The sequence below is a fragment of the Sapajus apella genome, unplaced genomic scaffold (genome assembly GCF_009761245.1).
Source record: "Sapajus apella isolate SASKATOON/1434 unplaced genomic scaffold, GSC_monkey_1.0 scaffold39, whole genome shotgun sequence".
NCBI classification, from domain to species: Eukaryota; Metazoa; Chordata; class Mammalia; order Primates; family Cebidae; genus Sapajus; species Sapajus apella.
In genome coordinates this window covers 8,656,434-8,684,348 of record NW_022436979.1, presented here as the reverse complement: position 1 = coordinate 8,684,348, position 27,915 = coordinate 8,656,434, and the positions used below count along the sequence as shown (strand labels likewise).

Below are 27,915 nucleotides of genomic sequence, written 5' to 3'. Positions count from 1 at the left end.
TGTCTCTATTTGCAGATGACATGATTTTATATCTAGAAGACCCCATCGTCTCAGCCCAAAATCTCCTCAAACTCATAAGCAACTTCAGCAAAGTCTCAGGTTACAAAACCAATGTGCAAAAATTACAAGCACTCCTATACACCAATAACAGACTTATAGACAGCCAAATCAAGAACGAACTGCCCTTCACAATTGCTACAGAGAGAATAAAATACCTAGGAATACAACTAACAAGGAACGCAAGAACCTCTTCAAGAACTACAAGCCACTCCTCAACGAAATAAGAGAGGACACAAAGAGATGGAGAAACATTCCATGTTCATGGTTAGGAAGAAGCAATATTGTGAAAATGGCCATACTACCCAAAGTAATTTACAGATTCAATGCTAGTCCCATCAAGCTACCAATGACCTTATTCACAGAACTGGAAAAAAACCGCTTTAAACTTCATATGGAACCAAAAGAGAGTCCGCATAGCCAAGTCAATTCTAAGCAAAAAGAACAAAGCAGGAGGCATCAGACTACCAGACTTCAAACTATACTACAAGGCTACAGTAATCAAAACAGAATGGTACTAATACCAAAACAGAGATATAGACCAATGGAACAGAACAGAGGCCTCGGATGCAACACAACATATCTACAACCATCCGATCTTTGACAAACCTGAAAAAAAAACAAGCAATGGGGAAAGGATTCCCTGTTTAATAAATGGTGTTGGCAAAACTGGCTAGCCATGTGCAGAAAGCAGAAACTGGACCCCTTCCTGGCGCCTTACACTAAAATTAACTCCAGATGGATTATAGGCTTAAACATAAGACCTAACACCATAAAAACCCTAGATGAAAATCTAGGCAAAACCATTCAGGACATAGGCGTAGGCAAGGAATTCATGACCAAAACACCAAAAGCATTGACAACAAAAGCCATAATAGACAAATGGGACCTAATCAAACTCTACAGCTTCTGCACAGCAGAAGAAACACTCATTAGAGTGAATCGGCAACCAACAGAATGGGAAAAAATTTTTGCAGTCTACCCATCTGACAAAGGGCTGATATCCACATTTTACAAAGAACTAAAACAGATCTACAAGAAAAAAACAAACAAGCCCATTCAAAAGTGGGCGAAGGATATGAACAGACACTTTACAAAAGAAGACATACATGAGGCCAAACAAACATATGAAAAAATGCTCATCATCACTGGTCATTAGAGAAATGCAAATCAAAACTACATTGAGATACTATCTCACACCAGTTAGAATGGCGATCATTAAAAAATCTGGAGACAACAGATGCTGGAAAGGATATGGAGAAATAGGAACACTTTTACACTGTTGGTGGGAGTGTAAATTAGTTTAACCATTGTGGAAGACAGTGTGGCGATTCCTTAAGAACCTAGATATAGAAATTCCATTTGACCCAGCAATCCCATTACTGGGTATATATCCAAAGGATTATAAATCATTTTACTATAAGGACACATGCACACTAATGTTCATTGCAGCACTGTTTATAATAGCAAAGACCTGGAACCAACCCAAATGCCCATCTATGATAGACTGGACAGGGAAAATGTGGTACATATACACCATGGAATATTATGCAGACATCAAAAATGATGAGTTCGTGTCCTTTGTAGGGACATGGATGAACCTGGAAACCATCATTCACAGCAAACTGACACAAGAGCAGAAAATCAAACACTGCATGTTCTCACTCATAGGTGGGTGTTGAACAATGAGAAAACATGGACACAGGGAGGGGAGCACTACACACTGGGGTCTGTTGGGGGGAAATGAGGGAGGCATGGGTGGGTGGGGAGAGATAGCATGGGGAGAAATGCCAGATATAGGTGAAGGGGAGGAAGGCAGCAAGTCACACTGCCGTGTGTGTACCTATGCAACAATCTTGCATGTTCTTCACATGTACCCCAAAACCTAAAATGCAATAAAAAAATAAAATAAAATAGTTTATGTAAAATGATGAACTATTGTTATTTCTTCCATAAGTATTTAGAAAAATTCACCTGTAATGTCATCCAAGCCAGTCATTTTATTTGCGTAGAGGTTTTAACTTACAAGTTTCATTCCTTAGATATAATATTATTCATTTTTTATAGCTTGAGTTTTGTAATAGTTTTGTTTTTCAATGAATTTTTGCATTCCTTGTCAAATTATTTGCATAAACTTACCACATCTTATCTTGCAAGATAAGAAGACTTTGTAATGTTTTCATTTTTATTGTTCTTACTGGTAATTTGGTTTTGGCTCATTTTTTTCTTTATTAGTTTATATATGGGTGTACTTTTATTTGTTCTGCTAGATATTTTGCTACTTTCTGAATTTATAATTAATGCTTATCATATATAAATTGGTTCTTTCTGTAGAACCTACTATACTGTATATTCTAATTGCTTTCTCTATACTTTAATCTCTCTGGCAGAGTTTCTATAATATCTCTGTATATTCCTGTGTTTCTAACTTGTATATTTCTATACTTAAGAATTGCCATTGGTAAATAAATTATTGGAAATTCATAGACAAATAACTTACATTTCATATCAATACATTCTAAATTCTTTCACTGCAAATAATTTAATGACTTACATAAAGGCAATTTATTCACAATCTATGATGATATTTTCTTGTGCTTCTTTAGTTTCCTTTGTTGGGATTGCCTTTTTTCCTTGTGCTAATTTGTCATACTTCAATGCCATCCTATTATTTCATCCAATTTACTTTTAAGTCTTCTTTTTTCTTTCTTAATATTTTGTTTAAAGCCATCAGTATTTATTTAAAATTTTGTAAAACAGTCCCCACAGGGCAACAGTTCTCTCTGATATGTTCATCATTGTGTCATTAACAACTAGCAAAATGCTCAGCATAAAGTAGCTCTTAAGTTTATATTGTTGAATGTATGTAAGCATGTATTTATTCTGGGAAAAATAGACCACTTTTTCCAAAAAGAGAACTTTATCATTGCTTCCTTGACACAAGTGGATAAACTGTTATTTTTATTGCTTCGCAATATGATCCTGTTTCTGCACTTCTGAGTCCTAATCATTGTCATAAAGAAATGCTAGTCTCTAAAATATGAGTTAAGCCACTAATTGTACAATCAAGTTAATGTTGGATAATATAGCCTAAATGAGCTTGGCTTCTTTATTCAAATCTTTCCATGTAATTCTATTATTTTTCCTTTAAACCATTTGCTCTTTCATGCATGTTTATAGAAAGATAATTTTGTGAAACATGCTGACATTTTATGGAGACTTCTCTATGATAAGAAATTAAAGTTCCTATTTATATAGTGCTTATAGTGATCCAGGAATAATTTTCAAAAATCAAAAATATTGGAGTGTAATTATTTCATAGATAGACTAGATTTCAGAGTAATTTTCATCACAATTGAAATAAAATGTGTGTAATTTGAAGGAAAGTGCATTTTTTTCTGTCCTTCTGTAAACTTTTCCTAAAATGTGTCATTGGCCCCTTTTATCTAATGCCGATGAGTTAAATTCTTATAAAGGTGCATTTATGCACTATTTGTAAGTACCATAATATCATTCAGTGACTATTCCTATGTCATTCATATTTACAAATTCAACAATGTTAATGTAGGATATGATTAGATTGCTGCTATTTCAGTTCCTTTGGAACAGTCTGAAAGTATCCTGCTATCCTTTCAATATTAAGATTATATCTGTTTACATCTTATTCTCACCCTTTTTATTCTTACTTTGAGTAATAGATAAAGCCAAACCAAATATGGAAATGGCATGGATCTGTAAGATTTTTAATTCCATGCATGAGTTACCAGTGATTGGCATCATGAATGTGCTCTGATCTATCCTTTGTAAGAATAAATCAGAAATGGGCTTATTTATGGGAATGCTTGCAAAAGTTAGGCATGCACAAATGTTACATACTCTGGTGACCCCATCAGAAATATGAATAAATCTCTGCTTAATGAATTCATCCACCAGATCATCTTTATAATCATTGTGCTCAAAAAGGGACTGTCTGCAGATACTGTTCACAAAGGTAAAATTCTTATACAGATTATCATAAAGAATACAATTGTTTATTTGTGCTATAATGTTGTTAAAACAACATTAAAAGGCACAATTCCAATTCTGTGGAGGGAAATACCAAGGAGGAACTGATGCTAATGACAACAGCAACAAAAAATCTGTATCCTGAGAAAGTTGTCAGGCACACACCTCTATACCCTGTCTCCTTTATTGGACTGTATATCATTGTAGAGTTTCTTTCTGATAAGCAAATTAAAAGGTTAATTGCATTTTTAAGCCATTTGAAATATTTGTGCTGGGAAAGAGAAATAAAGATTATAGAGTTACATGTAATGGCAAATACATGCGTCATTTAATTCAACTCTTCTCTTCTGCCTCCTCTTAATTTGCAGTGGAAAATGACTGTGACTTGTTCAAGGATCTCTCTAGAGGAAAGCATCATAGAGATCAATTAAACATTTTTGTTGGCCACCTCTCATAACATAGAAATGATCAGATTATCATGAACAAATTATAGCAATGCTATTCATCTTCATGCTATTTATCATCATGTACATTTTCTAAAAGAATTTGATTTTCTGAAAGAATACCCTCCAAAATGTCATTTCAGCCTCTAAAGATAAAACGGGCCAACAAGATTGGAAATTGTATTCTCTAACATGATTGGCACTATTCGTAATGTGTTACTTAGTCATGAATTTAGCATGTCAATTAGTGTTAAGTTCTTGGCAATCAATTTAAATTGCAAATAGCTCTTCAGCTGTTAGGCAGAATCTCTGACAGATGTGTGAGTTAGTGTTAACACTGAAGCTCTCTGGTCCAGTCAAATGGCACATTTCTGTTGCTGTGATGAGACTGCCAGGTTATCCACCAAACAAGCCAACTAACTGCTTCAGAAGGACTCAAAACACACTAGACTGACAAGAACCTGGGTCTGTGCCACCTGCGTCCTGTCAAGTAGAACAGATGTATGCAAGAGTTAAGCTGTCCTTGTTACTTAAAAAGTCAATTCAAAATGAAATATTCTTTCTCAACAGTGACATATGTATATCAAAATAAATTTAGTTCTTATAATTTGGTTTTAAACAAAGGAGAAGTTATTCTCAATCTCATCAAGGAGGCCTGATAACATAAACTATTTGTTCTACGGAGAACATGAAGAAACATGGATTCACTGGCACAAATGTAGTGCTATAATTGCAATATCTTTTCAAAAATTTTAGTAGTTTCTTAGAATATTGCCAACACTCCAGAGACTAGATAAAGCATAAGACAAATAATATCATCACAACATTATATTGAGAGGCATAATTAACAAAAATGAGCTTATAACGTATATTAACTTTAAGATGTTAAACTGAAAATATTCACTGATAAATTCTGGGCAACCTTTACCTGCAAAACCTATTCACTTTACAACAGACATTAATGAAGTATTAATTTCCTCCTAAAGGAAGGAAGATATTTGGGAGTGCTTTCTTCTCCATTAATTCTTCCAGTCCTTCTGGGACTCTTTTCTTGTAGGAAACCAGCCCCTGCATCACCCGTAGGTACCCCGAATTCGGTGGTGACAAAGGATTGAGAAAGAATAAGAATAAAAGTGGGACCAGGGGGCCTTATTACTGGAGGCAGTGAAGGCCCTGAGCTTAGCCACAGTATTTATTGGTTACAATCACTTTGATCTATAGGGTAGGGGTGGAGTGATGGTGGGGATAGGGTGACATGACGGTGGGGTGAATCAGTGAGCTGGAAGTGGTGTGTCATTCTAAAGACTGATAACAGTGACGGTTTGGGAGTTTCACAAAACAAGATCTTGTGGTTATCTTTAGCCTGTTATCTACGTGCAGCTGGTGGAACATGGGTCTTACAAAGAGCCTACAAATCTGGTTATGTCATAGTGCTACAAAGGGGTTTTACATCCTTGAGCGCAATGTTTGTGGTAACAGAGCCTAGGTCACACTGCACCGGAACATAAGCCGTGGAGAAGTTTGTCTCCCCAGAGGCCTCCCATAGTTTGCCTTGGGTTGCTGTTCCCAGTTTATATGTTACTCATAACCAATTTATGTAGGCACTCTGTTAGTCCTTTCTCCTTTGCTGCTTCCCCCAACATTTTCCCTCCTCAAACTTTTGGAATAGTGAAGAATGACTCTCTACTTTTTCCTATAAGCACTCTTCACCCACCCCTTTCTCTCTTTATCTCTCCCTCTCCAATGGAGTTGTCTCCATCCCTTACTGATGCTAGGCTGTGACATAGTTTCACTTCTAGTCTCTCAGGAAGCCTCTTGACTGGCACAAAATAGAATAGCCAGGTCTTCTCTGAGCCGATGAAATGGAATTTACCCTCTTTCTCTGATGGAAGTCACTTCATTTGCCTTAGGTTTTTATTTCACTGTTTCTATGAGAGTCATTTCATACATTGCATCAGCTTCTCTTGTGTTTTTCTGCTCACTCGTCCTTCAGTGCTCACTCACTGTGCTAATACACGCTACATCGTATGCTTGTGATATACACATCCCAAGCAGCAGCTACTAAAAAGGCTAAAAATTCTGATTCTAAATATATTTTACTTCTTTTCATATTATAACTAGCTATGAAGATAATTGCTATTCCTCATCCATGCACTATAAGATTAAGATGATTAATCAAAATTTGACAGCAGACATAAAAAGAAATAACTGTGCGTTGCATCCCTTTTCTGTTTAGCTTCTCCTAAAGCTGTGTTTCTCAACCACTTTTTCCATTATGCCTCCCTAAAGACACTTTATTCACATCTTTTCCCTAATTGCCCTCCCCATGAAATTTTAGTACTTCAGATAAACTGTAAATTTATTTATATATTCTCTACATATCTCTGAATTATACATAAAAATGGTAAGCATTCTTTCACCCACCAAGAACCAATGTTTGCTCCCTCAGGAACAATACTGTCCTCTTTGAAAATAATGTGTGCTCTAAAGTGCATTTTTATAAGGGTACTAATAAGTACACTTGCCCAAGAGTAATATTTCTATGCTCATTGCTCAGTAGGCCATGTAACAGCAATGCTGTCATACAACAGGAAGAGCACTGGGTATTCTGAAGAGGAAGGGATTCATGATTATGCCCGCTGCTATTTGCAAAACTAGTAATACTTATAAACTGGAGATCCAACTACATTCTCTCTTTTATTTTGTAAGAATTCATTCTTTGATGTTATTTTTTAAACTTTGTATGTATGCCTGCACACACACGTATACTAATTGTAAATACATTCAGACTTGTTTCATATTTACCTTCCACATCTGAACAAGGGTCATATTCCTTTCCTTTTCTGCTGTGATTATCGTTATCTCATTTAACTCATAAAATCATTGTTCCATCCTGTGTTTCATTATTTGATAAAGTTGTTCTCAAAGTATTTACCATGGAGTTCATCCTTTATGTCTGCTTCAATGGCAACAGATTCTTTGTGACATTTACATCAACTTACAATGTGTCTATCATGCTTTAACCAGAAAAAAGGTTCTATAAAGGTGTGACTTACTACAAAATGGTACATAGGTAGGTTTGTAGCAGGAAGGTAGGTAGATAGATAGATAGATAGATATAGATTTTTTCTTGGTAAGTTGGTATAAGGGTAAACTTTGTTTAGAACTGTGTTCTAGATAAATTCCTATGTGAAAGTTCTTCATGAGACACTCTTAAATTTTGTCGAAAACTTCCCCTAAGAACTTGAAGATAATTATTCATCTATCAGTACAGCTTCCAGCCTAGAGATGTTCCAGGCCCTTTATTTCCCAGTTTTATTTTGATTATTCAAAACAAGTAGAATCTTCCGTAATAAGCTACCCATTTTATTTCAAGTCTATTAACCTCATAAGTCAAAGATCCTATTAACCTCTGCAGTCAAAGATTACTAAGGTTTACATGTTATCAATACCACTCCAAAGCTGCTCCGTTTATGGTAACAGGGTCCAATGTGCCTCTGGGATTCAGTGCTACTAAGTTTTTATCTGTCACCCTGGCAATTATCATCACTATTGAAATCTGGGAGCTCATTTCAGGAGCAATATTTTCAGCTTACAGAGGATAGCCATCACGGTGCATTTTTGTTTAAAGATGCTGACTTTTCATTTACTAATGCAATTTTAATCTCTTAGAAAATGAGCCCTCTTAGGGTACATAGTTGGGAAAAAGAGAATTAACTGATCATATATATTAAATCAATTTCTATGTCTCTTGTTATCTAAGTTTTTGGGTATCTCATCTATGACAGACTAATAAATTTATAACGTAGAAACATCATTCAGCATAGTCTCAAGCTAGGCCCAGCTTTCAGTCAGCCACATAACCAATAAGAGCCATCCCTGGCTATCTGAGCTAACATACAGCATCTGGAATCTCTGTAAACAAACCTATAGCAATCAGGTTAACTAATCCTAAAATTTTGTTTTACAATCCATGCTCTAGCACTCTTGGAATCTATTTCACATATAACTATTTTTTTTTCTTCTTTTTTTTTAATTGGATTTTAGGTTTTGGGATATATTTGAAGAACATGCAAGATAGTTGCATAGGTACACACATGGCAGTGTGATTTGCTGCCTTCCTCCCCTTCACCTATATCTGGCATTTCTCCCCACATATAACTATTTATGCACCAAAAATGGTAAAAATGTAGCAATTTCTCAGTATATAAGAATTCTCTTTGTTGGATGGACGGTGATTGGCTTTCTAGCTGCTTTCAGAGATCTACTCCAATAATAGGTCTGAGGGCAATGACAGGTATGAGGGAGGGGTTTACCTATTTTTCTTATATCCCTCCTCATCAAAAATGGGAAGAGGACCTGCTTCTGCCAACACAAGAGCCTTGAACTTTGTTGGAATTTTATAAGTCTTCCCAATTTTATTATTCTAATATTTGAACTTTAAATCTTTCCTAACCAAGGAGCTAACACTCCTGTATGTCACTGTGCAAGAGAGTAAATATAATGTACTTTTTAGTTTAGTAATCCACAGATTAATCCTTTGTTTTTAGTTTTCAGCAGTACCATCCTCATCCATGAAGGTACAAGAAATAAGATAAAAATTCAGGAGAGTCATGAAAAATCCCTGGTTCTCTGACCATGCCTTAATATGAGAATTTAAATTTCTGCACCATATTTTATTTTATTTATTTATATATTTTTGATAAAGTCTAGTTTATTATTTTTTCTTTTATGGGTCATACTTTTTTTTAATTTATTTTACTTTAGGTGCATACTATATATGGCATTTCTCCCCATGTTATCGCTCCCCTGCTCCCCTCCATCCCCCCCCCCCGCTGTCTCTCCCCTACTCCTGCCCACTGCCCCCATTGTGTGATGCTCCACTCCCTGAGTCCAGGTGTTCTCACCGTTCAACACCCACCTATGAGTGAGAACATGCGGTGCTTGGCTTTCTGTTCTTGAGCTCCCCAATGTCATCAGAAGCAGGCAATCCATTTATCAGTCCTTGACTTGCCAGCGACATTCTTCTTTGCTATGGCCTTCAATACTTGGTTTGCAAAATCATGTACTTCATTTCAGGTGACCATAGGTAAAAAATTTAACTGATTTTGCCACCGGTTTCTACGTACTTCTAGTATCCAGTCATTTAATGGATTCAGATATGCCTGGCCATCAAACACAAACAGGCCAACTGAACAGTACAAAGTTCCTATTCCCACAACTCCTCTGGTGGCAAAGATTGCTCCAGTTGTGTTCAGTGATTGTAACGGAAACCATGCCAGCCACCTCACAGAAAGGAGCTTATTTCTGGGAATGGGAGGTTCATAAACATGCTGGAAAGCTGGGGGAGGAGGATTGCGCCACAGGTTTGGCTTGTAAGTAAAGCTGCTGCCCGTGCCTGAATCAGGAAGTGGGAAGATTGCTACCGGAGCAGGTGGCTCCAGGAACACACTGCTGGAATCTAAGAATGAAGAAACAATCACAGTCACTGAGCCACAATTACAATTATTACTGGATAACTTACATTTGTTCTTTCAACAGTCATAAAACGAGTGACATGACAGGGAAACTCCACTGACACAGCTGTGGAAAAACTGATACTGTAATCCCATCACCCCACTTGCAAGTAGAAACTCAGAATGAGCAAATCGTGGCTTTGTCTCAATCTCCCATAAGCATATGTAGTTGATTAAACAGAAATTACATCAAGATCCCTAACTTTAATATCTTTCTATCTTTCTAATCTCTGCAATACTGGCAGACAAGTTATGAGACAGGTCCAATGGAGGTTCAGTGCCAGTCTTCCACACAAATCACAACTACCCTTAACCTCCAAACCTGTACTCTGATTCTCAATAGATGACCTTACCTTTGTCTTCACATAAAACGTAGAGACCAGAACACAAGAAACCTTTTAGTTACCTGCTACCAAACCTAAAAATTAACCTGGGTATAATGTTCCTGCTGATATTTTGAGGCCTATTTCCCTCCTTTTACACAAGATTAGTTCTCAATTTTTTCTAGATCAAATCCTGCAGTCCTTTTTACTCCAGGACCACAGTCAATGTATTTCAACTCTTCTTTATGTGTCCTCTCCCTTTAATATTTCAGTTTGCTAACTTCCCTCCTAAAACGAAAGCTTTCCCTGGATTTGTCTATTTCTAGTTGTTCCCATATTTCTCTCTTTCTTTTCATAGCCAAATTACTTTAAATGGTTGTACATGATTCTATTCCTCAATTTCTTACTGAATACTCTTTTCTAGGCCTGGTTTTTCATGAATCGTTTCACTAAAATTGTTATTTCCAAAGTATTCAATAACGACAACGACCACATGAGCTTAAACTTTCTTGACCTCTTTGCAGAATCTGCCCGTGTTGATTACACTCTTGAAAACTGTTTTACGTTGTCTTTTCTGATTCAACCATCTGCTGGTTTTCTAACTCTCTGACCACTCCTGCCTCAATGTATTTACACTATTATCTTCTTTCTATTTCTTGAATGCTGGCCATCATAAAGGTTCAATCAGAGGTGCTGCCTTTGCTACACACATGCTCTCTATGTACATTTATCCTTACCTTTGGCTTGATAGCCATCTACATGTATGGCGGTAATTATTCAATCAATAGCTATAGCCCAAGTGTCTCCATGTGAAAGGGATGGGGAAATACAAAACAAACTGAAATAACTTTGAAACAGTGTTTGGAACAGCATATGTATATGCTATAATGTTAAAGGCAAGATTAACTGTCCGTTGACACTATAGTCTAATTAGTAAGTTGGTCTCTCAAATATCTGAACTAATTATCTTCCTGAATTTTACAATTTCCTGGAGCTAATCATATCCAAACCTGCTTTACCTGTTTGCTGTTTCATTGAATCAGCCAGAAAATTGAGGGCCTATTTCTTCCCCTCTTAAACCCAATATCTAATGAATCACAAAGGCACAGCAAACAATTTCCCAAATATGACACTTTTGTACCACTCTGTGGATCACCTCTCACTGTTGTGACAGGAATGGTCACAGAATCTAACCCTGCTTCTATCTTACTGCCTGCCCAATCACTACCCTGGATCTTTCTAAAACTCAAATAAGATCTTGTCATTTTTCTGCTCTTTCATTGGCTCTCAAATAACTCCTGTTGGAGCAAACTCAAATTCCCATGGCTTATGCTAGCCTATATAATCTGCCTCTCCTTAAGTCATCAGACTGATTTCTCTCCCCACCGCACCTCCTAACTCACTCTGCCTTTCAGACATGCCCTGTGAACTCTTACTATTCCAAGTATGCAATATTTTATCTCACATCTGTTCCTTGCATTTGCTGTTCCTTCCCCAACTACTGCTCCCACCACCCTTACCTCTTCATTGTCTAATTCTCTGATAATCAACTCGTAGGTCACATGGCCACTCCTAAGTACAGTGAAGCAGGGATATATAAATCCCTTTCAAAGAAAGAACCACAGAAAAAGAAGCCAAAATAATTGGTGACCAACAATAGAACACATCGTAGAAGAATCCGCAGTATATGCAGTCTGATTATAATTATGTAAAAAACAAATTCTGAGTGTAACACAGGCATGCCTATATTCTTTAATTATAAGACTTCATTTTTTCTGTGAGTACATGTCAACCTAAGATTCTGTCACTGTTTTTTCCTCTTTTATTGATATATTAGCTTGGTGCAACAATAATTGCAGTTTTTACCATTAAAAGAAATGACAACTACTTTTGCACCAACCTAATATGGTTTACATATTTATTTGGTACATGTGAGTATTTGTTACATGCATAGAATGTGTAGTGTTCAAGTCAGCATGCTTGGGGTATACGTAATTTTTACGTGGGTTTATCATTTTTACATATTGGTATCAGAAATACTGGTATCAGATATTGGCACTGGTAACTCTGGTAGCTGTATTGGTATCTGGTAACTGTATTGATAACTCTTCTAGTTACTTTGAAATATACATGATACTGATGCTAAGTATAGTCATTCTCATCTTCTCTCAAACACTAGAATTTATTTCTTCTATCTAATTGTACATTTATACCCATAACCAACCTTCTTTAATCCCTCTCTTACCACTACATGCTCTTCTTGGTCTCTGGTATCTATCATTCTACTCTCTATGTCCATGATGTTGTAGTTTTTTTTTAACTCCCAAATATGAGTGTGAAAGTGCAATATTTGTCTTTCTGTACCTGACTTATTTCATTGAACACAATCACTTGCAGTTCTTTCCATGTTGGGAATGAAATTATTTCATACTTTCTTTAGCCTGAACAATATCCCATGGTGTATATTTACCACATTTCTTTATTTACTCACCTGTGAACATACACTTAGGTTGATTTTATATAACTTCTATTGTGAATAGTACTGTGATAAACAAGCAAGTGCAGGTGTCCCTTTGATTGAGTTCTTTTCCTTTGGATAGATATCAAGTAGTAAGACTGCTGGATTGTATGGTAGTTCTACTTTCAGTTTTTTGAGAAATCTCCATACTGTTTCCCATACTGGATTTGTACTAATTTACATTCCTGCCAAGAGTGTATGAGTTCCCCTTTCTCTGCATCTTCACCAGCATCTGTTATTTTATTTGTTTTTAAGTATAGCCATTCTAACTGGCATAAGATAATATCTCACTGGGTTTTTGATTTGCATTTCCCTAATGATTAGTGATGTTGGACACTCTAAGCTATCTGTTGGCCACTTGTATGTCTTCTTTTGAGAAACGTATACTCATGTTTTCTGTCCATCTTTTAATGGGATTATTTGGCACTTTTTTATTTTTATTTTTTCCTGTTGAGTTGATCAAGTTGCTTATATACAGTCTGAATATTAGTCCCTTGTCAGATGAGTAACTTGTAAATATTTATCCCATTCTGCAGGTTATCACCTCATTTCATTGTTTCCTTTGCTTTGCAGAGGTTTTTAGTTTAATACAGTCTCATTTGTCTATTTTTGGTTTTGTTGCCTATGTTTTTGAGGTTCTCAGGCATAAAATCTTTGCCAAGACCAATGTCCTGAAGACTTTTCCTTATGTTTTCTTCATAGAAAAAAAGTGAGTACTTTTTTCTAATGGGTCTTAAGTGTAAGACCCAAAACTGTGAAAACACGTAGTAAGTACTTACTGTTATTCTGCTGGGAACTACTTTAGTGGTGACTAGATGCTTTTCTCTTGCTGTTTTTAGAATTTCCGTTTGCCATTGACTTCAGACAGTTTGCCTATAAAGTGCCACGGAGACCTTTTGCATTGTATCTTTTTGGGGAACACTGGGCCTCCTGTATGTGGATGCTGAAATATCCTGCTAGTCTTGGGAAATAGTCATCTTTTATTTCATTAAATGGGCTTTCAAACAATTTTAACCTTTCTTTACCTTCAGGAGTACCAATAATTTGTATGTTTGGTTGCTTTATGCTATCCCATATATCATAAAGACTTTGTTTTTTTTTCTTTATTTTTGTCTGACTGGGTTATTTCAAAAGACCTGTCTTCAAGTTCTGTGGTTCTTTCTTCTGCTAATGCAGCCTATTGTTGAAACTGTTAAGTGTATTTTCCATTTTATTCAGGGAGTTCTTCAGTTACAGAATTTATGTTTGGTTCTTTATTAAGATAGCTATCTCTTTCATAAATTTCTTATTCATATCCTGAATTGTTTTTCTGAATCCTTCATATTTTATTTTCAAAGTCTCTTTATCTCATTAAGCTTGTTTAATATCATAATTATGAATTCCTTTTTCATAGTTTTGTTAGTATATCTGCAGTTTGGATCTGTTGCTGCAGAATTATTGCGTTCCCTTGAAAGTGTCATATTTCTTTGCTTTATCACGTTTCTGGTGTCCTTATGATGGTATCTACATATTCGGGGTAATATTCATTTCTTACAATTTTTTGAATTCACTTTCACAAGGAAGGACTTTTTCCTAAATATGTTTCAATGGCTTCAGTTGGCTAGAACCCTTTGGCTTTGATTCTCAGTGCATGAAGTAGTGTAATCTCTGTGTGATTCACTTGACTATAAACAGCATTGGTGGTATCTGTGATTTCCTCACTGGTTTAGGGTGCAGGTACTAGTGGAGAGTATGGTGAAATTTTGCTGGGGACAGGGATGCCAGGTGCACCAATCTTTAGGTCCTGGTCCCAGTGGTGGTAGCAAAGTGCTGAATATGCCTGTTCTTGGGCTCCCAGGGCAGCAGACACCAGAACCAGTGTTAGCAGGACCCAGCAGTCCTGTTCTTGGGCTCCCAGGGCAGCATACACCAGAACCAGTGTTAGCAGGACCCAGCAGGCCTGTCCTTGGTTCCCCAAGTGGCTGCTCTGATGCCAGCAATGGCAGTCACAGGCCATGTAGGTGAGTGGATTCTCAGGTCCCTGAGCAGCCAGTGTGGTGTTGGCAATGGCAGTAGCAGTGGCAGTACAACCCTCTGGGTCCCAAGCAATGCAATGCTGGTGTTGCCAGTGGCTGCAATGCTGGGTTGCCATTCATAGTCCCAGAAACTCAGCTCTCAGGCCTATCTACTTTTGATGGCAGCAGCATCACAGCACCATACAGAGTAGGTGAGGAACCCTCTCTTTCTCTTGTGAGCTCAAGCACAAAGGCCATGCCACCAGTGGGGACACGGTCACCATTCACAGCCCCAGACAGGCAGCTCTCTAGCTTGCCTGCCCCAGCCTACAGTGGCAGCAACAACAGCTGCAGCTGCAGTGGTGTATGGAGCAAGAGAGTGGGTCCTGTCCTGTACTTATAAACCCAGACACAGAGCTGTCACTTCTAAGATGCATCATTTGTGTAAGTTTTTAAACTTAAACACCTATTGTACATAATATCCTATCCTACAAAATGTTTCAAAAATGTCCTAAATGTCTATAAGAATTGTTAAAATAAACCAAGATGCAAGGGTTATGAGGAAACCCAAAATATCATGCAAATAGTTACCAAATAAGCTTCACTATAGCTTTACCATGAATCATCTCAGTCACTTTTTGTTTTTTGAAATGAATTCTTACTTTGTTGCCCAGGCTGAAGTGCAGTGGCACAATGCAGACACTTCTGCATTGAGCTTAAAAGCACCCATGAAACAGGTCAACATCATGTGCTGTTGATATGATGCAATGAGAAGCGCACAGTGTCCTTTCTGCAACGTTTTTGTTAAAAAGGAATAATACCAATTGAATTAGGAGGAAACATCAGACAAACCCAAACTGAGGAACTGAGGGACATTCCACAAAATATCTGGCTGGTATTCTTCAATAGTGATAAGAGCATGAAAGACAGAACAAAAGAAAAAAGAAAGACTAAGGGACTGTCACAGATTAGAAGATACTAAGATAACAGCTAAATGAGATGTGGGATCCTAGATTATATCCTAGATCAGAAAAAAAAAAGATATGTGAGGATTTTAGATTCTTTAATTTCATAATCTTGAATTGTTTTTTCATAATCTCATGAAATGCAAAACAGGTCTGCAGGTAAGTTAATAGTATTGTATCAATGTTAACTTTCAGGTTTCAAGGACTACTCGTGAATATATAAAATATTAACATTAGCAGAAACTGTGTGAAAGGTTTACAGAACTCTTATTTTTTGCAACTTTTCTGTAAGCCTAAATTTAAAAGAGAGGAAATAGCTTACTTCTGAATATCCTTATGAAATACTTTTTATTCCACAACAGCTATGGGTATTCCACAACAGATACAGAGTTTTATATAATCAAATAGATTGTTCTTTCTTGATGCTACTAAATGGGAAGGGTAAAGTAAAACAAAGCTAGCCAACAGAATGGATCTTCAATAATTTTGCATCTTCCTTCTATGGTATCATCCTTCACCACCAATTCTGCTCCTAGGAACATAGATTGAATTTCATAAGGACCAGGGAATCTCAAGAACAAGAATAATGTATTCACAGCAATTATCTTCCAGCAACTTATATACTTCTGGGAAAGGTGATGAAATACCAGGAAACAGGCTTTAAAAGCTGTCATATTTCTGCTGTGATCATAAGACTTTTACAACATGCAAATGGATCATATTACAAGTCTGAATTTCCAACTACCTTCTTTTTACTTTCAAAACGCTGAAGAAAAAGCAAACATCAGAAACAAAGGAGAGAGAGATTTTTCCTTCTTAAATTTCTCCATGAGTTTAGCAGTGTCTTGCCCCGTAAAAGCCCAGTGGCTATTTGATTCAGAATGCAATATATTTTTGTAATTCTTTTTCCTTTCTGGGGCTTCTATTTCTTATTACTTATTTTAGGGCTAAATTGCTTGCCCTTGACAATTTTTAGTACCAGAGTTATTGCAGAATATGTTACAAAATTATTTCATTCGGAACAATACTCAAAGCAAGCTTTAGTGTTCCTACTCTTCAAATTATGTTTCTTAAAATAGCTTATTAAAAACATCAAATAACATATTTTCTTACCCTCAAATTAATCGGTTGAGTCCCTGGTCAATATCCATTCATACAGCTTTTACTGATGTTAAATATTGAACTACAGATTCAATTTCAGCTTGCCAGCTTTCTAACAAAAACATTTCTTAAAATTTTTAACTATTATTTTTTAAATTTCTTTCTTTTAACAACAAAATTGTTGTGATACATTCTGTTTGGTCACACTTGGCTTTTTTTGTTTTCTAAATCATTACTCTCACAAAAACCACGCTAGGGAATTTCTAGCTAATGTCAATTATTCTGTGTGTCTGAGTAAAAGAACATTATATATATATGATATATATATATAATATACTATATATATATATATATATATCTGTGTGTCTGAGTAAAGAAAGAATATATACCTTCAAAGATGAGCAAAACTCAGGAGTGAAAAAATAATATCTTGCCTCACACAGTTTTAAATCTATTCTTTAGGTTCTGTACCATAAGAAAATACCATTCTAATCTTTTCAACAAATAGTTGAAATAGTGTAGGAATAACTTATGAACTATACAGAAGAAAGAAATGAACTGCAATACATACTCATACCTCATACACAGATTAACTCATAGTGGACCACAAACCTAAATATGACATGTAAAATTATGCTATTGTTAGAAGAAAACAAAAACATAAAAAGAAAATCTTTGCGATCTTGGGTTAGGTAAAGAGCTCTTAGATATAACACCAAAAGCACAATTTTAAAAGTATAAATAATGGATAAAGTGAGCTTTATCATAATTAAACACCTTTTTTTCCTGTAAAAGATTCTGTCAATAGAAGGAAAAAACAAGCTACATGCTAAAAATAAACAGGTCTGTCAATCCCATATCTGGCAAAATATATTTATCCAGAATATTTATAAAGAACTCTAAAACTTAATGGTAAAATAAAAGCAATACTTGTAATGAGCAATTTAAATGTTTGTTACACTTCACTAAAAAGATAGTGCAAATAGGCAGAAAATGTTTCTTGACATCATTAGCCATTAGCAAAATGTAAAACCACAATGAGCTAGAACTACACATATATTAGAAAATATGAAATTAATTTTGTAAACAAATCTGAGATTACTTACTACTGGTAAGAGTGCAAAGAAACTGTAACTCTCATATATTTTTGGTGGAAGTACGAATACTACAGCCACTCTAGAAAACAGGTTAGCACTTTTTTTCTAAATGTAAACACATACTTCATACGACCTGGTCATCTCACTCCTAGATATTTACTTACGAGAAACAAACACATATGCTTACCTAAAATTCTGTAGACAAATGTATATATCAAAATTATTCATAATCACAAATGGGAAAACACCAAAAGCCCATCAATGAATGAATGAGCCCGTGGTATGCCCATGCAATGGAATACAACTCAGCAATGAAGAATCAACTGATATACACAGTAACTTAAGTCAAGAAGGAGCCAGACCCAAAAAGTTAAATATTGTATGATTCCATTTATATAACATTCTAGAAAAGGCAAAGAAATAGGGATGAAGAAGACACCACTGGCTTTAAGGGAACAGGTATAGAGATGGTTTCAATACAATAGGGCAATGCAGGGAATTTTTGTGGGTGAGAACTCTATTCTGTAACCTGCCTATGATAGTGGTTACACATCTCTATGCATTTGGTACAACTCTATATGTAAGCTCTCTCTGAGTCTTAAAACAAATTAAAGCAACTACATTCACAATAAAATGGCTTAAAATGACACCAATTCTATTAGGTCTCACATGGATGTGGATCAGGTATTTGGGCAGGGATTTGCTGGGTAAATTTTCTGCTCCTCTTGTCATTGATATAAACTCTCTGGTTTCAGCTGGAGGATCAGCTTGCCTAAGTGTTCAAAGTGACTTCATTCATGTGCCTAGTGCCTTGGTGAGGAAGCCTGGAAATCTGGACCCAGTTGTGACTGTTGACCAGAGTTCTTACATGTGGCTTCTCCAGTGTAGCTTCTCAGGGGTTTCTAACTTCTGACATGGCAGCCAGCTGTGTCTCAGAGTGTTTTAAGAGACAGGGTAAAAGCTGTGAGGATTCTTACAACGCCTAGCACTTCTTTAATGAGACACAGTCATCCTTCTAGTGACATTATTTACACTCTTCCAATATGTAAAACATAAACACCCTTTCCTAAAGACCCCAACTTTTTTGTCCCACTATAGCATTGTTTTGAATTCGAGAATTGTGTCAACTAAATTAGATGCAAGTGCAAATGAGGTTCCCAAAGGGTGGATCTTGATTATGATCCCTCTTGATCAAAAGACTTGTAAATTTAAGAGCAAGTTTTCCATCCCACACAAAGTCAAACTAGAGAGGTGATACAGAATAGGAAAGCTGCAATAGAGATAACATGAAAAAGGAAAGGGGTGGTGGGAAGTACATTGTAATCACTGGTTCACAGGAATTCTGAAGCCTGGAAAAGTATAGCCTTCCATTACATAATTAAGGCCCAGTCCTGCTGCCAAAAAATGTGTCTTGACTTCATCATTTGGGTTATTGTTTCTGCCTTCTGGGTCATCTTTCCTTTGCTGTAAAAATGAGCCATGTTTGCTATTAAGTAGCCTTTTCATACCATTTCCTGCTCATAGAAATGTGGGAACCTTGCAAGCTGTTTGCATTTTGAACTGTCCTTGCCCATTTCAAATGAAGCCAATGGTGCTTCTACTAGCCTAATTCTCTTAATAGGTTTGTGGGCTTCCTATGATTCTCTACCTTGGGCTGGGAATCAAGATTCTTTGAGATAAAGCTTTTATGATTCTTAAAGACCCTTTAATCTAATTGAGAATATTTATGAGGCATATTTTTAACATTTTTCAAGTATACACACGGGACTCTAGCCACTTCCTTGAGATCTTTACCTAGAGCTCATAAAAAAGTGAAGTGAAATTTTCAAGAATTTACCTGAAAATACTCTTAACCAAATGTAACACTTCATTAGTTGCATTTTCTATTTTCTGTTTTACCGAAATGGGTTGCCAAGCTTTCTGTCCCACAATGTAGGGGTAGATTTTCTTTTCTCTCCTCTAATAAGAATTTCCTTCTCATTCCTTTAGCTATCACAAAAATCTCTTCAAATTCTTGCAAGCTTCTTCTTGCTACCTGGTCCCAGAGTCAAGGGAATATATTTTAAGTTTTCTTCTTAGAGCAGCACCCACTTCCAATTATCTAGTTCTATTCCAGTTACCTAGTTCTATTTCAGTTACCTAGTTCTATTTCAGTTGTTGCTGCATAGCAAACTATCCCAAAACTTTGTGGTTTATAAAACAAACAAACAACAAACAAAAACATTTTATTATATGCCATGAAACTGTAAGCCAGAGATCTGGGCAGGACTTTGCTGAGCCTTTTCCACATGGTTTGAACAGAAGTTGCTTAGTGGCATTCAGCTGGTATATGGGCATAGTCCCTGAGAGAAAATAACCTGCCACCATAAAGAGACCTTGCCTATGAGATGATCTCACTTGTAATTAGCAGCATGTTATGTGTCATGCTGAGTTATTTACATAGCAAATGGCCCAAATGAAGATCAGTGAGATCTCAATTGCTGTTCTTGTCCTACAATACAGCATTGGTAAAGATAATTAATTTACTCCATGCATTCTCATCACTTCATACTTTTTTTGTCATAAAAGCATTCAAGTATAAATAGCAAGCCAATTTTACGAGAAAAGAAATATCAGTAGATCCAGAACAGGTCAAAACCCATAATGTGGACATGAAATAACCATACTTAAGTATTTCTAAATGTTTTAGCTGCAACATTATGCTATACCTACTCTAGGATTTACATTCAATAAAATATAAATTTCCTCAAGCTTACATACTCAAATAGAAGGTAATATTTACAGTTTGCCAAATATTTGTATGCAATGCAAAAACACACCAAAATTTTGAAACTTTTTTGGCTATGATACCCTATATTCAAATATTTTTAAATATGTATGCATAATCCCAAATACCTGTAAGTATAGAAATATTAAAATGAGTGGTGTTCTCTACCCAAGAAGAAAATATTTAATGATTGATTACATTTTTCTTTTAATTCTGATTTTAATAGGTTGTATATGTACTATATAGGTAAGAGTGAATAATAGATTTTAAAATCTTATTTGTTGCAGAAGAAGCAAACACTTCATCTGTTACTGTCAAGAGCTATCCTAAATGAGGCAGCAATATTCAATGGTAGTTTCTAAAAGAAGTTAATTCCTCTCCAGCTTTACAGTATATTTAGCCTCCACAGATCTTCTTAGCCAATCTCCAAATCAATACAAAACTAGTTAAGATGCCAGGCATGGTGGCTCATGCCTGTAATCCCAGCACTTTGGGAGGCCGAGGCAGGCGGATCATGAGGTCGGGAGATAGAGACCATCCTGGCCATGGTGAAACCCCGTCTCTACCAAAATACAAAAAAGTAGCTGGAAGTGGTGGCACACGCCTGTAGTCCCAGCTACTCAGGAGGCTGAGGCAGGAGAATTGCTTGAATCCGGGAGATGGAGGTTGCAGTGAGCCAAAATAGTGCCACTGCACTCCAGCCTGGCAAAAGAGCAAGACTCCATCTCAAAAAAAAAAAGAAAGAAAAAGAAAAAACAAAACAAAACAAAACAAAACAAACCAGTTAAACATCTAGATTGCTCAAAAGGAAAAACGCAATTTAATTTTTTCTTTGACATATAACATTTAATTAGCTAAATTTCTTCCAAAGTGGAACATTTTCTCTTTAGTTTTTAACCTATCACATTTCATAGATAGTGATATGCCATATAAGCAGTCATGAATTTAAAATTCCCAAAAGACAATAAGTGGTTTAAATTTCTGAAAATTTAAATATCAGTTAAAATGTAAAAGTGTGATAACAAACATGAGTGTTGGCTGGGCACAGTGGCTCATGCCTGTAATCCCAGCACTTTGGGAGGGCAAGGTGGGCGGGTCAGATGAGGTCACGAGTTTGAGACCAGCCTGACCAACATGAAGAAACCCTGTCTATACTAAAAATACAAAAATTAGCCAGATGTGGTGGCAGGAGCATGTAATCCCAGGTATTCAGAGCTGAGGCATGAAAATTACTTGTATCAAGGGGGCAGAGGTCTCAGTGAGTCGAGATTGCACCACTGCACTCCAGCCTAGGAGACAGAGCAAGACCATCTCAAAAATAAAAAGTCTTTGCATTCAGAACAATGGGAAAATAATTATTGGAACGCTTTTATTTACATGTTCAGTTTTCTAACTGAGGACAAATGTCAAATACAACAAAGCTCTCTGCCAATAATGACGATTCTTTTGTTCTTATTTACTAAACCATATCTTTTATCAAATGCCAAGCTACTAAATGTTAATAGCTCATTAAAATTGTGAAGGGAAGTGTGAGATTTAAAATTGATGAAATTTTTAAATATGTATTTATATAACTAAAAATATACATATCTTTAAACTGGAAACACTTGAGGTAAACAAACTTGATTCACATAATTTGTTTACTTTGGTAAAAAATTTGATCTTACACAGGCCCCAAATAAATCTTTTTTTCTTTGTTAGTTCTGTAACATTAGTCCCAAGTTACATAGGATATAAAAAAAAAAAATCCCTGATTAGTGAGAAGTAAATAGATAAAACGCTGACAGTGTCAGATACCGCTATCATGAAAAGTACTTGTATGCAAGATGAAGCTCTTAGGCCCTTACAAGCTGCAGCATGACCTGAAACTTTACATACAGAGCAAATTTTACTCATTATTTTTTCAATTCCAGATTATTTTTAAAGCATCTAGTTTTATGCCTGAAAGTTAGTATCATTCGATTAATCGTAACTGTTGTTTTCATCTTTTATGATGATTGTGGATTCCCATGGGTTTTATGTATAATACATATATACACAGATGATGGTTTATCTATATACATATACGTCATTACGTATAAAGCACTCACTTCCAAAAATACACCTCTGAAACTATATCACCTTGTATATATAATTCTCTCAATAAGACCATTCACGTTTCCATAAACAAATGACCTCTGTGTTCTTAAATAGACCGTAAAACCTTGTAAAAACTTATGCTAAGTGAAAGAAGCCAGACACAGAAAGTCACATATAGTGTGATTCTCTTTATTCGAAATATCCAGAGTAGGCAGATCTATGGAGACAGAAAGTAGATGAATGGTTGCCAGTGACTACAGGAGGAGGAAAGAAGGCCACTAAATGGGTTTGGGGTTTCCTTTTGGGGTGAAAACAGTGATGTGAAACTAGGTAGTGGTGGTGACGGCTGTATAATGCTCTTAATATACAAAATGTCACTGATGATAAATGTTATATGTATTTGACCAAAATTTTAAAAACACACATATAATAAAATATAATAGAGTTTACATCAGACATTCAAGGAAACACACCAGTTGGAATATCTTCAAAAATTATTATTCTATGACATTATTATCTACCTTAAAATTATGAAGAATCTCTCAACTTTTCTCAAAAACTTTTCTTCCCATGACTGGGAAGAAATTCTTAGAATTCTGATTTGAAGAGCATTTGTAGTGTTGATTGACAATAGACTATCACAAAGACAAAATTATAGTTCATTTTCCCAGAGACTTCCATTGTTTTAGGACCCAAGTCATATTTTTCAGTAGTAGAACAATTGTTTAGTGGAAGTCCAAAAATTATAATAATAATCAGATGCCCACGTATTAAATATACAAAATGAGGCCAGGCATGGCGGCTTATGCCTGTAATCCCAGCACTTTGGGAGGCCAAGGTGGGCAGATCACCTGAGGTCAGGAGTTCCAGACCAGCCTGGCCAGCATGGCGAAATCCCATCTCTACTTAAAAAATGCAAAAATTAGCCAGGCGTGGTGGTGTGCACCTGTAATCCCAGCTACTCTGGAGGCTGAGGCAGGAGAATCCTTTGAATCAGGAGGAGGTTAGTGAGCCGAGTTGGCGCCACTGCATTCCAACCTTGGCAACAGAGCAAGACTCCATCTCAAAAATAAATAAATAAAATGCAAAATAATGTCTTATGTGTAAATGATTAATTTAGCATGCAAATTATGTAATTAACATCAAGTAGCAGTAGAGTCAATGAAGAAGGAATATTCCATTGGAACTAGTGGACTTCCACATCTGCATTGTCTAAACCAGGAGAAATATTTAAGCTTCCCCTTCATAGTTGGTATAACACAAAATGGAGTGAATTGGAGTTTTGGAGCTAAGAAGTGGGCAGAAAAATGATGCAAAAACTTCTGCCATTTTTTCCCCCACCCTCAGCCTTGTTGATGCAACTTGCTGTGAAGACAGAGAGCAGTCCATCCGGTTGTCTAGCACAGTTTTTAAAAGGCTGAACATTAGGTATACAATTGGCAGTCAAAGGAGAATTGAGTAGAAATGTCACAATGAGAACACGTGGACACAGGGAAGGGATCATCACACAGGGGCCTGTCAGGTGTTGGGGGCTGGGGGAGGGATAGCAGGGTTGGGGGACAGGGGAGGTATAGCATTAGGAGAAATACCTAATGTAGATGACAGGGTGATGGGTGCAGCAAACCACCATGGCACGTATATACCTATGTAACAAACATGCACCTCTGCACATGTACTTCAGATCTTAAGGTATAACAACAATAATAAAGAAATGTTAAGCAAGCATCAAACAGAAGGGACTGGTGGCTGAATGGGGTCTTGTGGAGCACTGGTGTCCAGCAACTTAGGGGGAGAATAACTTGTTACCTTGCAACCCAAGAGCAAAAAAAATGACTAGTTTTCATTGACAGCAAGCAGCTACTGGGAATACTGGCCCTTTGTGAGTGTTTATACCTAAAGCCAGGTACCCACAAACTGAATGAACTATGTTAGTTGAAATCAATTCTTTCAGCTTCTGGAAGAATGTTCCCATGAACTAAGTTAACCTCTCCAGAAATTATTACATTAGAGGGTATGGACTGGGCAGTCTTCTAAATGGAATACCACTTTGTATTGTTTTTGCTAGTATTTTAATTTTCAATCTTATATTTATACAAGTTAAATATTAGATTGTGCTGTATCCATGAAATAACACTGTTCATATCTCAATCAGATATAAAGAGCGTTATTTCAGGGATCCAGCACATTTTATGTTATAATCCATCCCTCTTAATTGTATCTTTCCAGAGTTGGTACACAATTAGATTGCTTTTTTAAAAGTTTTGGAATTTTAAAATAATTCTTCCCTTTTCTAAGAGAATAATTGTACACATGGAAAATGGAGAAGTCAGAGGGAGGTTTGAGATAACCTTTTAAGCCTCTAAAGAGTTCTTATAAAATGACTTTCTTCCCTGTTGCTTTAGGAACTGAGAATTGAAAGGCACGTTCCCAGTGGGCCATTATGTCAGAATCAGCGGCCCCATATGACCACCATCCCTGTGGTGGGGTTCATAGAGCAGATGGTATAGGCAACATGAGGGATATTACAGAGGTGATGTTAGAAGCAATTATTCCACCCTTGGGTGTCCATATTCTGTGTTTCCTGATGCCTGGGAACCTATGTTGTGCAGTACTTCAGAACTGTAAAACCTGATACAGCTAAACCAGTGAGACATTGGTAGGGAGTTTGAACTTTGTTCTTGTTTATTTGACAAAGGTGAGTTATTTTCTGATCATTTTGAAATTCGCTAGGATCTCTGATTAGGGTTTTTTAAAACAGAAAGAATTCTGGATTATTTTTTCCATCTGGGTATGAATCCAGTAATAGTTGCCTTAAATGTTCTACCTTTTCCAATTACTGGCAAAAGAATTTTAAAAAATCTATTGTTTTAGAGATGTCTTCAAAAACTGGTAGTAATATTGTAGGTAAATCAGTTCTAAAAGATATACTGGTTTTCTATTGCTACTGTCACAAATTGCCACAAATTTAGTGGCATTTCTATTCTTCTATGAGATGGTCAGTCACGTGTGGCCACAAGAAGAGGCAGGGAGGCTCAGGAAAAACACAGTTTATTATACTCACGGGTCCTAGAGACAAAAGGCACAGTGTGCCATGCAGGGCTGTGTGGGAAAGACACCAGGTTGTGAGGAGGCACGAGGTAGGAGCATGAAAGTTTAAGCCACAGCTATTATTGGGGTTTCTTCTGCAAAGGCAGGCAGGGCAAGATGAACGGTTTCTTTACGGTTGCCTGGTTTGAATAATTTTCCTAGGCTTTGGGCTATAGAGATGGTTTCTAGTTGCCTGGTACCCAGCCCCGAGATGATTATGGCACAGAAACATGATCCTCCGGGTGCACGAGCTATAGAGGAAGGAAGGCTCTGAGGTCGTTAGTTTGTGTACTCAAGATGTGCTCCAGGCTGGGCCCTTTGCTATCTCTGAAATTTGACTGGTCCTGGGAGAGGTAGTCTCTCCTCAGCCAGAAGGGTTTTTTAAGACGTCAAAAAAGCATAACATGCAGAAAATTTTAAAAATATGTATACTGCAAGTGACTTAAACAACACAAATGTACTATCTTACACTTTTCAAGGTCAGAAGTCCAGTGTGTTTTGTTAGACTAAATTCAAGGTGTCTACAGGGCTGCGTTCTTTCTGGAGGCTTTGGAGAGAATCCATTCCATCACTTTTACAACTTCTAGAGGGTGCCCAGTTTCTTCAGCTTTTTCTTGGCCCTTTTCCTCCAGCAGAGACCCAGTCAGTTTCACATCACATCATTTTGGCACTGACTCTCTTCCTCCTCTTCAGCTAGAAGGATTCTTATGATCACAAGACTTCATTTGATATATAATTACATACATAACATATATGTGATGAAGTATAATTTAATAAACACTGTTGAATCCTTTACCTAGATTTAGAGCGAAAACATTACCTAGATTTAGAGAGAAAAGATATTTGCATAATCCACTACTACCTCGTTTCCTAGTATTTCCCTACGTAATCAGTATCATGAAATTTGCTGTTATAATTCTAGATTGATGAATATGTATATATACATATATGTATACACACACATACATATACACACACATACACACATACACACACACACATACTTACATACACAGAAACATATATATATATATATGTTTAGAGATGTCTTATATATATATATATGAGAGAGAGAGGGAAAGACAGAGATTGCTTGCTTTTGAATTTTACAAAAATGGTGCCATTAGTTATATCCTCAGCACTTGCTTTTTTTCTTTTTACTGTTTTACATTTCTAAGATTCATCCCCATCATTAGAAATAGCAGCAATTTATTTTCACTACTAATATTTGATTTTATTGACAAGGCACACTTTATTATGCATTTTTCTGCTGATGGATATTTAAATTGTTTCCAGGTTTTGGTTTGGTTTGGCTTGGTTTTTTATTGCAGCTAAAAGTGTTGCTGTAAATAGTTTTGTATATGTCTTCTGCTGCAAAAGCACAAGGGGTTCTTTAAGTTTTATACTTTGAACTAAAATATCTGTATCCTGAGTATGCACATATCAAATTGATGTCACAATGTTAATTTTTCCTTATTTTATACTCTTAGCGGCAACATATAAAGGATGATTTTACCCTGTACTATTCTTGCCAAATTCTGGTATCATCAAAATCTTATTTTTAACAGCGGAGTAAATGTAAAATGGTATCTCATTAATATCTTAGTTTGCACTTCTTTGCTTACTAATGTGGTTGAACAAATTTTTCAGATATTCACTGGGCATTTGCGGTGCCTGTGTAGTAAAATGTTTTGATTGTTTTGGCCATTTTCTACTCAGTTGTTTTTGTTTTCCTCAATTATTGGTATGAAATCTTTTAAAGTATGTTACTAATCAACTCTCAGTTGTCTATGTGGCAAATACCTTCTTGCAATATAATTTATGTTTCCATTATCCTTAAATGAGCTTTGGAACAGAATTTCTTAATTCTGTCATCATAAAATTTATTAACTTTTATTTTATGATCAACACTATTGTGCTTTTTAAATAATTTACCCGTCCTCAAGGCCAGACAAATATTCTG

At 36.2% G+C, this 27,915-nt stretch overlaps 1 protein-coding gene and 1 long non-coding RNA gene across 4 annotated transcripts in view; one reads left to right on the top strand and one right to left on the bottom strand.

The window, feature by feature from the left end:
• GLRA3 (glycine receptor alpha 3) overlaps positions 1-27,915 on the top strand; it is a 192,795-nt gene that overhangs the window by 72,940 nt on the left and 91,940 nt on the right. The window lies entirely within an intron of this gene.
• Positions 18,750-27,915, bottom strand: part of LOC116565202 — a 92,629-nt gene continuing 83,463 nt past the window's right edge. Inside the window, exon 2 of the long non-coding RNA XR_004275323.1 lies at positions 18,750-18,944. This is a non-coding gene — a long non-coding RNA (uncharacterized LOC116565202). The remainder of the gene's footprint in view (positions 18,945-27,915) is intronic.